The sequence below is a fragment of the Manacus vitellinus genome, unplaced genomic scaffold (genome assembly GCF_001715985.3).
Source record: "Manacus vitellinus isolate BGI_N305 unplaced genomic scaffold, ASM171598v3 scaffold_29_pilon, whole genome shotgun sequence".
Lineage (NCBI taxonomy): Eukaryota > Metazoa > Chordata > Aves > Passeriformes > Pipridae > Manacus > Manacus vitellinus.
The window spans coordinates 2,335,616-2,349,388 of record NW_021940207.1 but is presented as its reverse complement, the minus strand read 5'-3'; positions in this window follow the sequence as shown (position 1 = coordinate 2,349,388).

The following is a 13,773-nucleotide window of genomic DNA, read 5'->3' as shown; positions in this document are numbered from 1 at the left end:
ACTGAGGCTACCAAGGAGGTTTCTGCACCCAGTATTTTCCACACCCATATGTGCTCACGTAGGAGACCCAGTGCAAACATCATCACATCTAAAAGCACATGATGTGGCTTTTAGACCCTCTTCTGGGAAGGTTTTTTCTCCATGGGATTATCATGGGGGATGAGCAACTGTGCTCTCATCTGCTCAGATGAAATCAGAGGGCACCATGTCCCTGTCCACAAGGTGAGCAGTAGTTTTTAAAGCTGGGCACCTCTCTGCAGGTAAGAGTCAGAATCAGAGATGGAAGAGTCCCAAGGGCTGAAGTTTCCATGAAGTAATGATGAACAAGGCAAGACTTTACTGCCTTTGAAACCCCCCCTTTGAACTGCTTTTGAACAACTGTCTCTCTGATCCAGGGGACAGGTACATGAGATCCTACACCCCCTGTCCCCAATGAGCCATGGGCTCTGTACTCACAGTGATGTGTGTGCCACGTCAGGGGCATGCCAGCTATCCCAGTGGAGCCTGCTGTGCCATGCAAGGGATGTCCCAGCCATCTGGCTACAGCCTACTGACCAGTTCACAAGCACCAGGGCCAGACCCACCACCACCTGTCTCGGGGGTCCCTGACTCTGCATCGCTCCTGCAGGATCCCATTGTTCTGTCAAACACCCTTCTCTTTGTGGGGCTCTGTGCCCAGCTCCACATCATTCCTGCCTGGCATGGAGGCAGGCAGTTCTGAGCCAGTTTTCTGCTTTGGAAACCTCGGGAATCTCCCTTGGTGTTTCCCAGAATAGCCCCAAGGCTCCTCTAATTTCCTACAGCTGCTGCACACCAGCGTGGCAGCGAGCCGGCAGCTCCACCCGGAGCATCCCCCTCGGAGGCAGCAGGGATGTCAGTGGCACAGCCCCAGGAGCTGGGAGATTCCTCATCCCTGGGGAACCCCCTACACCTGCAGAGAACAAAGCTCATTTTTTAACACTAAAATAAAGCAACAGCAACCCAAAGGGGACAGGGATACACAGGCAGCTCAGCCTGTGCACCAGGGACAGTTTGCAAGTTCCAGCACCAGCCCTCCTCATTCCCGAGCACAGAGGAGACACAGCACTACCCATCCCAGCTGGCACACACCCCTGTAGCCCACATGTTCTTGAGGATGAAACAGAGCAGGAACTTTTGCAGCAGTACCCGCTGCTCGGGGTGACCTCCAACGGAGGGGCGCAAGCCCCTGGAGAGGAGGAGCCAGAGGCACACTGGGGTGGGTCAGTACAGCTGGCATGTGCCAAAGCTTGGGGTCCTTCAGATGCCCCCCCTCAGTATTAATCTGCATGCAGGGTGAAACCCCCAGTCCACAAAAGACTGAAGACTCCAGCAAGCTGCAGCACTTCTCAAAGAGAAAGTCCTCTGGAGCCAGCAAACCATTTTCAGAGAACAATTTATTAATCCAATTTACATCTTATTTCTCTTCGCAAGCAGATCATAGTCTCCATGAAATTGCCCATTGCTAGAAATTATGCAGCAAATATTTCAGGATAGGAATCTCCAGCAAACTGGCTGCTGCCAGTGCTATTTCCCTATCCAGAGTCAGAAATCTGAGCTGTTTTGATAGGACATAAAGCTCCCATAGCACGGCGCATTCCCACCACGGAGGCATGATGCTCTGTCAGCCTGGCACCAACAGGCAGCACTTCTTAGCTTATAAATAAAAAGCTACAACAGAAATCAACCTTACAGTGCAAATATTCATGATTCTGAATTTGAAAATCACTTCCTATATGAATAAGCCTGCATAGTTTGCATTAAAATATGCTGCTTCAGCACCATTCCTGACAGTGTACATGTTTGCTAGAACAGCTACAGAGAGCAAACCTGAAAAGGTCAGGAAGGGAAAGGGAACAAATTTACTGAGGAATTAAAACATATGTTTGGTGCTGGTTTAAAAAAAAAAAATCTGCTGCAAATACATAGATGGTGTCTTTGTCAGAGAGAGTGCCCTATGCAGAACTTGCTACACAGGGACAGAGGTCTCAGCTAATTGAAATACTGATTAATTTTTACACCTACCAACTTTGATATTTGGAAGGTTTTAATTTATCTTTAAAACGCTGAAGATTCCTTTGAAAAAGATTTCATACTGGAAACCCACAAAGGAGTTTTTAAGACTCTACCTTCTTATTTTAATAAAACGTAGTTTAGATTTTTTTTTCTTGGAAATATCTTCATTAAATAGAAGAAGAACTAAAGGGCATGGTAATATAATTCACAGACGATACTAAATTAGGATATATTGTACACGGCAGTGCGGACTGAGAAATAATACAAAGGGCCCCAGAGAGATTGGAAACCTGGGTAGAAAATAAATGAGATTCAATTTGGAAAAACGCTGTCGATGCCTCTGGGGAAAATAATTTGAAACACGCAGAAACCTGGGAAGCAGGAATGGCTAACATGGAGTTTAAAACAATAACAGAGAGAAAATTGTCTGCAAAGCATTACGGACCCCCTCGAACGCCCGCTGGTGTCAGCAAAGAGGTTCCTGCTCGCTGCTGCGATGCCCCAGGGACGGTCACTGCTGATGGCAGAGGCACAGGCAGGAAGGAGAACGGGGCTCATCACCACAGCCCTGGGCAGTGTTTGTGCCAAAATCACACTGAGGTGACAAAGCCACATGGAGATGACCAGGGAGAGGATCAAGGCAGGGTCGGAATGACCAGAGCTGGGAGCTGTACCTGTACCAGCCCCTGGTAGGCTGGCACGGAGGTGCAGGGCTGGGTGAGGATGCTCTAGGGGACCATGATGAAGGTGAGGGGGAGTGGGGCAAGCTAAATTTTGATCCACCACCTCAGAGGATATCCCATCAGTAAAGCCCGAAGGCACAAAGAGCTTTTGTGAGAGCACAAAACTCTGTGGAGATTCCTGCATGCAACCCTCTCCTGAAAGGCGACAGACTGGGACCCAGTTGGTCCCTTCCTAACTCAAGTGTTTTCTCTCTGTTTTGTACTCAAACTGATATATGTTTATCAGAACTGCAGAGAAGAAAACAGTAGCACAGAGCAATTGTGATCATGGATCACACAGATCCATCATGGGATGGATCATAACCTTGCTCAAGTCCCCTTTTTCCCCCTCCCCTTCACAAACATGTGCTTCCCCCATCTCTTGGAACCACAGTTTTGAGAAAATGAAGTGTGGAGGGTGAGGCCTCTCTTGGTCACCTCTCTTGGGGGGGGTGGGCCCTGCAGGGTGTCCACTGGGGACAGGGGCAACTCCATCACACACTTGGGTACATCCTGGCTGTGCTGTGTCTGAAACCACAGCCCCAACCCTCTCACGCAGAGTGGCACCAGGTCAGCCCACTGCAGGATAACAACTGATTTTTATTTTTTTTTAAATTTTCTTTTTAAAGGGTTGGGTACTATTTCTCCAGGGCATTCAGAGCTCTGCTCACCTGTCTTCTGTATTTCAAGAAAGCGTCTAAGCCTATATATTCCAGATGATAAACTCCACCTAGCAATTTTCTCCTTTTCATTAAAATTATTTACACCAGAAGAACTTAAAACAAAAATCGATTTCAGGAGAAACAAGGAGGGACAGACCAAGGACTCCTGCTTTCCGCTGCTATTTTTTAGGTTCTGAAAGGCACGCTCTAGTTTATGAACTTGAGCATCACATATATATTTTAAAAGGTAACAGCACAAACACTTGTTACTGTATCCATCACTTTTTCTTGACCTTACAAAAAATAGACCTCATCAGGTAACAGCATTTCTGACATTTTGAAGTTGTTTTCTTTCACCTTTGGGACAGAAATAAAACCTTTAAGTATCCTGTTGAATGAGCTTTCAGAAGTGTGGCTTTGGAGACATCTAACCAAAAATCAATGTTTTTGTTTAGATAAGGTTGAAAGTATCCAAGATTTTCCAGCAACTTAAAAAAAACCCACCTAATTTTAATTCTAATAAAAGTTATCCTCTCCTAAAGAGCATTTCAAATTAAATGCAATTGTTCTTTTTCCCCAGATGAAAATTCTGGCATGGTAGTGGAGCTGAGGATGGTTTTGATGAACCTCCCCAGAGACATCTGCAGGCTCTTGGAGACTTCGTCTCAAATCAGAAGAACTTGTTTACTCTTTTCCAAGACTATTGATTTTTAAAGGCATCTCAAAACAGTTTATAGCTGGTTCTCACAAGAGGGATCCTTAGGAATGAAAGGTGTGAAGACCCTGGGAAACACCAGAGAGGAGGTTTGAAAGGCATTTTCCTGCACACCAGGAATGCCACAACCCATCCTCTCTCCAGTCAACACCGAGCTTCAGCCAGCAAGTATTTAAACCTTCAGCTAAGGGCACGAGAGAAATGAGGAGGCCTTGGGAACCCTGCCATGCACAGCAAACAGCCACCAACTCACAGCCTTGACTGTCTGCTCTCAGGTCAACAACAACTAGATTTTTAAAAAAAGGCCAGCTTTGGGTGATTTGGGTCAAACATCCACTTGCCATTTAAAAGAAATAACCTGTGTCTAAAGTTGAATGCCACAGCATGCACCAAGGCAAAAATCTGAGTGTAATCTGTTATCCAAATACAGACAAGACATGCTGTCTTCGCTCCTCAGGAGCCTCAGTTTCAGGGATGTGGGATTTTTAGCAGGTTACAAATCCAGAAAGCAGCATCCTCACCCTCAGATGATAGCTTACACTTTGGGCACTCAAGTGCATTGGGTCCCACACTAAAACATCACATCAGTCTTTAGACTGGAACAAAGGGTGAATTTATTTACTTCAGTGTAATTATCTGCACATTTTGTCACACAGAAAGCTCATCTCCTCACGCCACCAGTTTCCAATCTGGTTACCAAGTGTAGGGCAAGAGGATCTTCACCCAGCCCAGCTCAAATGGAACTGGGAAACCAGGGAGTCTTCCTGTCCTTGCTCACCCGGCAAATGAGTCCACAATGGAAGAGTAAGAGCTATAAATTTTAGAATTTCAGAGAAAAAAAGCCACACAAACCATTTTGAAACTCTGTAGGTACTAAACCAGTAAATATAAGCCCTTGGTCTCCCATAAATGGCTTCTGGAAATCCTCTCCATGGCTACAGAGGCCCCTGGACAATGAAAGGCATCATCATCCTGTTGTGACCAGAATCTGCCACATTCATTATCTTTTACTCAATCACTTTGAAATGCAAAACATGGCTTGACAAGTTTCATTTCTGTATATAAGCAGTTTTAAAAGTATATTGTTTATTTTAATTGCATATCATCCTTTATCCAAGTGCAGTCCAACAAAACTCAAGTTAAAAAATATCTCAAGGTTACGTTCACTTTTTTAAAAGTGAAAAAGCTGAGGTTTTGAATACAAAAATTGAACTATGTAATTGTTTAAATGAGCATTCCTTTACCATATCATCCTCCCTAGTAAGAAGTAGTGCCATTTTTAATGCAAGCAGCTATATTTGGTTACAAATCATGTTTTAGCAATTATACTACACAGCAAGAATGAACAACTCTGTAGTTTTTAATAAAATACACATGAGAAGCAGGATCTTCAATTTACATTTATTTTTATCTTGCTTGTTCATTAAAAGTCTTGTTCAAAAAACTACTTTGCCTTGTCCTTTCATGAGAACAAAGCGAGGTTATGCTTGAGCCCAGTGTGGGACTACATCGTCCTGACCAGCTCAGAACGGAGCTGCATCTGGAGGTCTCAGCTCAGATGTGGCACATCCACGGTTTGCAAAGGAAAGGGGCATCAATATTGCAGGCTGAGAGGCACACTTGAAATTTCGGGCTGGGAAGTGGCAGGATCCTCTTCTTCGAGGGGCAGCACCCTGCTCTCAGCCAAGCACAGCATCAGCCGCCCCCAGTGGGTTCGACTGTTCTCAGCCTGGCAGGTTCCTGGGATTTCACACACCCAGGACCTCACACCTAACAGGTGAGAGCTACCCCTTACAGGGACCTGCCTTCTTGATGTGTCCCATGGACAAACCAACTATTCCTGGTACTAAAATGAGCCTGTAAAGACAAAATTCCTGTCCTCATTTTAAAACTTACCAAAGGTTCCGATTAATTTCCATTGCCAACAATGTTTCGGCACTTAATTAAGAGATGGAGGAAGGAAGAGGAGAAGGAAGGGCATAAGAACGTAAAATAACAGGGCTACCGGGGAAAAAAATGAACAAATCTCCCTCAACACACCCAAGTGATGATTAGTAGCTCACTACCACCCAGAGCACCTTGCTCTGCTGCTACCCCTGTGGTTGGTCTGATGTTGGAAAGGATTCCCACATCAGCACACTTCACTCCCACTCTAGGACAGGCAAGGCTTCATCATCCCTGCTGCAGCTATCCCATGCAGCAAGTATATTCACATTTTTTATTAAAGATGATAATTCAAGTCAGTAACTTGAGGGCAATGACTTTGGTGGACTTGGGACCACAGAGCTGGCTACCAACAGCAAGGACACTACGCTCAGTGTTTTCCCAACAGGCTCTTTCAAGTTTTCCAAGACAAAGCCTTCCCTACACCCAGAACTTCAACAGCTGAGATGAGGATGCTGCAGGTCTCTCAACTCAAGAAATCCCACCAGCGAAGCAGATGGAATAAAAAAGACCCAAGGGCAAAGCCATCGCAGTGCAGTTCACTGCGGGGATTAGCATAATTAATGAACTATTTTAGAGGCTTTTAGACTAGGAAGCAATGCCACCTAGTGAACAGGACGGTGTGTGACAGACAGGGGACACCTCTGAAGGTTGGTCCCTGGGTGGGGTGTCGATGCAGCAAGGTCCCACTGCAGCTGTGGGGTGAGCAGTGCGTGGATATGGCATCTGTGCAAGGACTATGCAGGTATCCCACCATCTGCCCCCGACTCACCAGCTACACAAACACAAGTTCAAAGACATTTTAACTGATGAATTATTTAAAGAAAAATGCACTTTCAGTAGGCCATGAATTTAAATTTTCCTTCAACAAGACCTTTTAAAGCTGGAAAATATACAGCTCAAGAATGACAGATGGCTTTAAAATTAGAGATCAGATTATATGGGAATTTATAAAGGTATTGCAGAGAAAAAGGAGCACTGAATGTTACTAAATTTAGGATAAAGCCTGAGCAGACACCAGCAATTAAATAAAAATTCAAAAAAATCCATGGCCCAGAGGCTGTCACAGCATTTGGCAGTGGCTAACAACCACAGAACAGCCCCAGCTCTCTAACACAGGGCAACTGGTTCCCATTCCTGCTCTGAACCATTTTCCATTAAAAGATTCAAATTGTGAGCAAGTCAGACTCTCCACACAAGATATTTGATGCAGCAGTTTTTTGGAGTTTTGGGTTTGTTTTCTTTTTTCCCCTCTAAATGAATTCCTGGTTTTGTTTAGTTATTTGCAAAACCATGTCAAGTCATAAGCATCTGACCACAAATCAGACAGAAGCTGCTACTGATGTGGTTTCTCCCCCCTCCCAGCATTTGCCACGGTAATACAGAGTTATAAAAATAACAGTTGTGATCTATGGTAGGGTAGCAGTTTGATCAGACTAAAGACTTCTGGTATGCAAGACTTCTCTACCAAAAAATGTTTCGGCCAATTTGTAAAATTGATGGGACTCCGGAGTAATCGCGCTGGAGCCAAACACTTACATGTTTGATACAGAGGGATTTTCAGTGGATTTCATGGTGGGTGGAAGGTGTGGGGGAGGGGGTTTGGTTTAACATACACATTCTTTCTGCAAGTGCAGGGCAGACTTTGCTGAGAAACGTGTGAGAGGACAACCACCAACGTGGCAGGCAACACGCAACCAGGACACCATGGCTTGGTCAACCCATGGGCAGGAGTTGGAGCGTGCGGCAGCACGCGCTGTTCTGGTGGTCCTTGCGTGACATCTGGTGGCCAAAGAGTACCCTGGGAAGATCTATCTGACTCAGGCTGCACCCAGGGAACCCCCCCAGCCACAGGAAAGGCCATGAGCTACAGCCCTGCTAACAACTGCACCAGAACCCAAATGCTGCGTTCTGATGTTTGTTCTGGTAAAATGATCAAACAGTGAATTTGGGAGCTGAACCTGTATCTCCCTGTTTTCTAAATAGCACTGATCCCTCAAAATACACCCCAGTTCCTTCTAAAGACTAGGACATCCTCTCTGGGGACAATCAAGTGCCTATAAGAATCCTAAGTGGCCATTAATTTAAGGGAACACATCTCATTAGTTCTTAAGCATCTTTTAGCTATATTTATGTTCTAAAGGAAAAAGAAACATTTACCTGAAGAGTCATCCACCGGAGGACAAAACCCAAAACTCTGCCAAAAATTCTGCCCCGAAGACTCTTTTCTGCCCATTAATCGTGAAACAGAAGCATTTCAGTATGCAAAACTGAGAGCAGATGTCCTAAGCCAGGTTTCCTGAATGATTTACCTTAAAACTACCTGTATTTCAGACTACTTTAAAAACAACAACCCCTCTCACTTCCCCCCCGCCCTCTGTCAAACCTAAAACCCCAAAGAAGCCAGGAACTGAAAGGTGAGCTGGAATCGACTGAATCTGTAAGTGCCTTCGGGCAGCCCCGTGTTTGCAGAGGAGCAGCAGCCGCCTGTCAGCTTTTCAATGGGCTGGAGCTGTCAGAGAGCCTGAGGAGAAATTGTCAAGCTCCGAGTGCCCTAAACAAACGTGATGTTCAGCTGAACACTGCAGAGGGAGTTTTCTCCTTTGCTGCAGTTGCTGCCTGCATTAAGTTGATCTAAAATGCACGGGCTTGAGGCAAGACATAGCGTTCCTACCGGCAGAGCAATGATCCCTGCAGAAGGTACCTCTTCCCTACATTTCTCTCCTACTCAGACCAAAGGTTTCCTTAAACAAGATGGCTCCTTGTCTGCAACAAGCTCATGTACCATAAACATGACCTGACCCACATTATCCAGCTAAATACATCTTATTTAAAGCTCAGTTACTCCCCTGCCCTTCCTCCCACAACACATTTATCACAAGGTGGTGCAAGCAGATTCCCCAATGGATTTTTGATCCCTCCTCCTCTCAGCCACTTCCCAAAGTTGCCCCAGGTAACCTTAGCATTAGGTAAGGTCTGGAACCTCAAGAAAGTGCCGCATTAGGGGAGGTGAGTTACCAGCAATGCTGAAATCAAACCCAAGAATTAAGAACTCATCAGAATTTCAGGCAGGAGCTGGAGCTGCTTCGCACATGTTCTGCTTACTTGTGTTGAGAGAAAACAAACCAGTTGATTTCTCAAGATATTTCACTCAGTTTGCAACAGTTTTTAGCTCTATAGTTTGTAATATTATATGCTCCAAAATGAAATTCAATCCTCAAATCCTTCTAGTTGGTTACTCATAAAACCCATTAAGTTCAGGCACAAGCAAATCAGACTCATCTCCTTCCCTCCCAGTGCCTATTACATATAAATAGTAATTATTGTTCCTGGCAAGGCTCTAGTGTCTCTTATGATTCTGTGCTTTAATGATCTGATTTCTTAGTACTTTCCACTGAAGAATATATTTAACAAGCATCCATGTATCCTCCTCCATGATAGGATTTTTAAATTATGAATGTAATAAAGACAATGATGTTGCCAGTCTCATGATTAATAGCTTAAAGAGACATTTGCTAAGCCTTCATTCTCACGATTATCACAAATTCACAAGCTGTATAGTTTTGAAAAACGTGGCAAAGACAAGATTTAACTCTATAGTTACACGGCTAAATCCACAAGTAATACAAGAAGGGCACTAATATAGTTTGATCCAGAAAAGCAATTTAAGTCCTACGTGTTCTGTTGACAGATTTGTGTTTTTTAAATGCCACCTTAGTATAAAGTGTCTAATGGAAGATTTTCACCCTTATTTATGTAATGGGTGACATCTCCAAACTTGTATGTTGTCAGAAGTCAAACCCCAGTAAGTTATATCACTGCAAGACAGAGAGCATCATTAGCGTGCAGTTCAGAGCTATTGAACTAATCAACTGGAGAGGCTTCTCCTAATAACACAGATCCCAAAACAAGCTGCTACAAACATTCCCTCAACCATCACATCAGTTGCTTTTAAAATTAAACTGAAACCAAACCACTGAAAGAAAATAGGGTTTATGGTAAAACTCAATTTTATTACTTCACAGGAACATGGACTTCATTCAACGCAAGAGCACACCCACGACGCACAGTTGCTGCTCAGTGGAGTTGACTCCACTTCCTGAGGTTCAAATTTTCACGATGAATTGAGTAAATGCTACAGTAGATAATGCCAATCAAAACTCTCAGAAAGCAAAGGTAGGTTAAGCATTACACTGGAGATACAACACAAGGCAGCAACTGTGCGCAAGACTGTCTGGCTTGGTAATCAGTGCATGTGAAACATTCAAAATATCACCTTCACACTCAAGAGAGCCAGGTAAGAACAGAGCAACTGCAAAGTAGATAGCACAAAGGGCCAGCCTCCATTCTGCAAGTACCCACCAGCTCAGCAATAGGCATCTCTCTACTCACCTTGCAGAATCAAGGCCACATTCTGCATTTATTGATTTGTATCAGGGACACAGTCATTTAAGACTATAGATTAAAGTAAATGAAATGGAAACTGATAATTCATTTTCAATTCTGTTTAAGGTTTATTACAACTCAGGTAGCTTAAATTTGTCACACACGAGACAGAGGCTTCACCAGTTCTGGGACTGTTTGTATAAATCAGCACAGCGAGACAATCTCTTTGGAACAAGTCGTGAAATTTAAGCATCCACCAAACCAGTTCAGAGTGATTTATGAAAATCTGAAGATCACATTAATGGAATTGCTAACAGCCATAACTACATCCACATAAATGTGCCTCTCATAATAAAAACACTCTACATAGTTCTGAATGTTTTAAGAACTAGTAAAATGACTACAGATTATGGAGTCCATCTCCTTTAAGGCATCAAAGACATTCTCAAGGAGGAGTTAATTAGTCCAGTTTCACAGGATACACCATTACAGAGCCTGAGATTCCGACTGTCTGTGATTAATTTCAACCCTGCACCAACATACTTTGCTTACATTAGCTCTGTTTTCAATTTCCCCTCCTTTTTTTTCAGAGGCCCCTCACTGGTGTGTTCACAGCTGGAGATTCAAGTGCAACTCCTCTGTGCTGCCCCATAACCAACTGGAACACTTGTCAGGAAACCTCTAGATGACAAGAAAGCACATAAGAAGTACTTTCCAACATGCATGTTTCCCCACCCTGTTCCCCAGTTCACAAGGCAGCACATTCAAATGCAATCCCCCTCCCCTCAAATGATCTGGGACACATATGCACGTGCTTCAAAGCACCCACGTTAAACACGCAGTTCACAGGAATACTGTGCTTTCGCAGATGCTGCTGATAAAGGATCGAGATTAAAGACTCCTCACTACCTCTCCTATAAGAGGAAGATAGATACCTACCAACCAGCAGCAGGCACCAAGCTTTAGGGAACAACTGCCTGTAGTCCAGTGCTTCAGCACATTCCCATGCAATGAAAAACATCCATCAACGAGGCAACTTTCACAAAAAACATAAGGGTCTTTCTCAGAGGCACCGAGTCTCCCAGGCTGATACGGTGTAACGGGACACCTTTCAAGCTTCCTTACCAAATAGCTTAAATTCTGAAAATAAAAGCAACTTGCTTATGCAGTTCTCTTTCTGTATTCCACTCCCTTTCTGCCAGGAGTCTTGCTTGAGAGTAAAGCCTGCCTTGCATGCACCCAAAGTTGGCACCACCTTCATGTCTCTTCCTGGCCACCTGAGTATTCATTCATACTGGTATATACATACAGTGACAAGCTGCATCGAGGTGAGAACTTCTCTGTCCTCTGGGCTAGTTGTAGCCTGGATCAGCTGTCCCACCACGTGGCAGAATAAGCATTGGAGCTGTTCACGTGATACCAGAGCAGAGAGAAGACAAGAATGGCAGCACTGGCTCACATGTGCTAATCCCATATGAGAAACTACATCCCAAATCACAATTTTCATGGAAGTCACCCTCCATTGCTTGCAATCACTTGCCCAAAAAAGGTGCTGCTGTTCTTACCAGTAACATCTCAGGGAAACACAAATAAACCATGTGCTGTGCGGTGCTCTGCACTACTTGATGGGCAAATGTATGTTTAGCCTGTCTGGGTCTTAAGGTTCTTTCTGATTCAATAAATTCCTTGTTTAAATTATCTAACCAAGTGCTTAAAGCTTTCCTTATCTTGCTAAATTAAGCCAGTCCTTGCCAGCTGCCAACAAGGGGAAGTGGGAACACGCAAGGATACTGCAGGAACTCCTCTAGCACAGCACAGTGCACATACGCTTCCACTTCCCAGCCTGACTGTGCTTGGCACTCCCTCACTTCCCCCTGCTCCCTCCAGTCCTTTAGGAGGGATTTGCACCTGGCTTAGCTCAAGTCTGAATTAATTTGCAAGACAAGGAAGTCAAAGTGGTTTTCCTCCAGTGGAAGCCAGGACTATGGACAGACACAAAGTGAAGCTGTGCAACAGATGATGTTTAGCAATGAAAATAGTTTTTCTCTGGGCTCACTTCTTTATCTGGCAGAAAAACACAGCAAAGACATTTGCTGGTGTAGCAGCGCCAGACAAGTCTCTTCAAACAGAAGTAGCTCTCTTCAGCAAGGAGCACATCACAGTTTACAGACCAAGGTGAAAAACCAACAGATCCCCTGCTCTCACCCATCCCTGCCCAGTGCAATAACACCACAAAGCTCAGTGCCGGACTTGCAGCCTCCCACCCCTCCGGAGCAGAGTGACACAACCTCGTTGTGTCTGTGCAGCACCCACCACAAACGCGGTTATTACCAACCAGACCCATCGGTGCTACTGAACGCAAACAAATCAGGGACAATCAAACAGGAGATGCAGCAGAAATGAATTAATTTATATTTGAACAAAAGCAAAAGCCAACGGGAGGTTAAAGACAACAAGCTTTGAAGACAGAGCTGAAGGAAGAAATGCCAAAATGGTACATTTCACTGCATATTGTGGATCTGAGAAATGACTCAAAACCATCTGAGATGTAAACAGTTACAGCCAAGGAGTTTATCTTACTATCTAAGCTGTGACTCTTCAGGGCCAGCTTTGTAATTCTCCTTAATACACACATCATGGAGACTTCTGCAGCATCTAGGAACGTAAATCAATCTGACCAACTGAACACTGCTGTAGTTCCTATTATACAGACAAGTGCTGAAGCTTTATTTGTGCAAAGGCTGCTTTTTATCTATAGGGACAGGCTGATAATGGTAGCCAGATAAATGTTAACAGAACAAACTTTATTACCAATTTGAACTATTTTAAAAAGGGGTCTTCACAAATTAGAACTGTAGATGAGTTTAGCCACCCTAAAAAGTGGTATTCAGTATTGTACAGCCACAACAGGGACAATGTAACTATCAAATAGGTTCTAGCTGTTCTTTTTATGGCATTGATTTTTTTTGATACATTCAAAGCATTATTGCATCAGAAAACATACCATGCATCTTTATGTTTCCAGACAAATTCACCTGTATTTGTCATTTCTAGCTACATCTCAAAGGTGCACCAAATCTACAGTTTTATGGTTTTAGTTGCATGCTTTGCCTATATGCATGCTGAGATAATAAATATTAAATACAGGAAAGAACATAAGAGAACCAAACTGACATTAGGAATATTCTACGGCAGCTCTGTTATGTTCTGCTAGTTAAAGAACTTGTCAAAAAATTGAGGTAACGACAGTGGCCACACCACTCAGCTGAGAATCACTCAAAATTCTTGGAAGTTTTCAGAAATTCAAGTA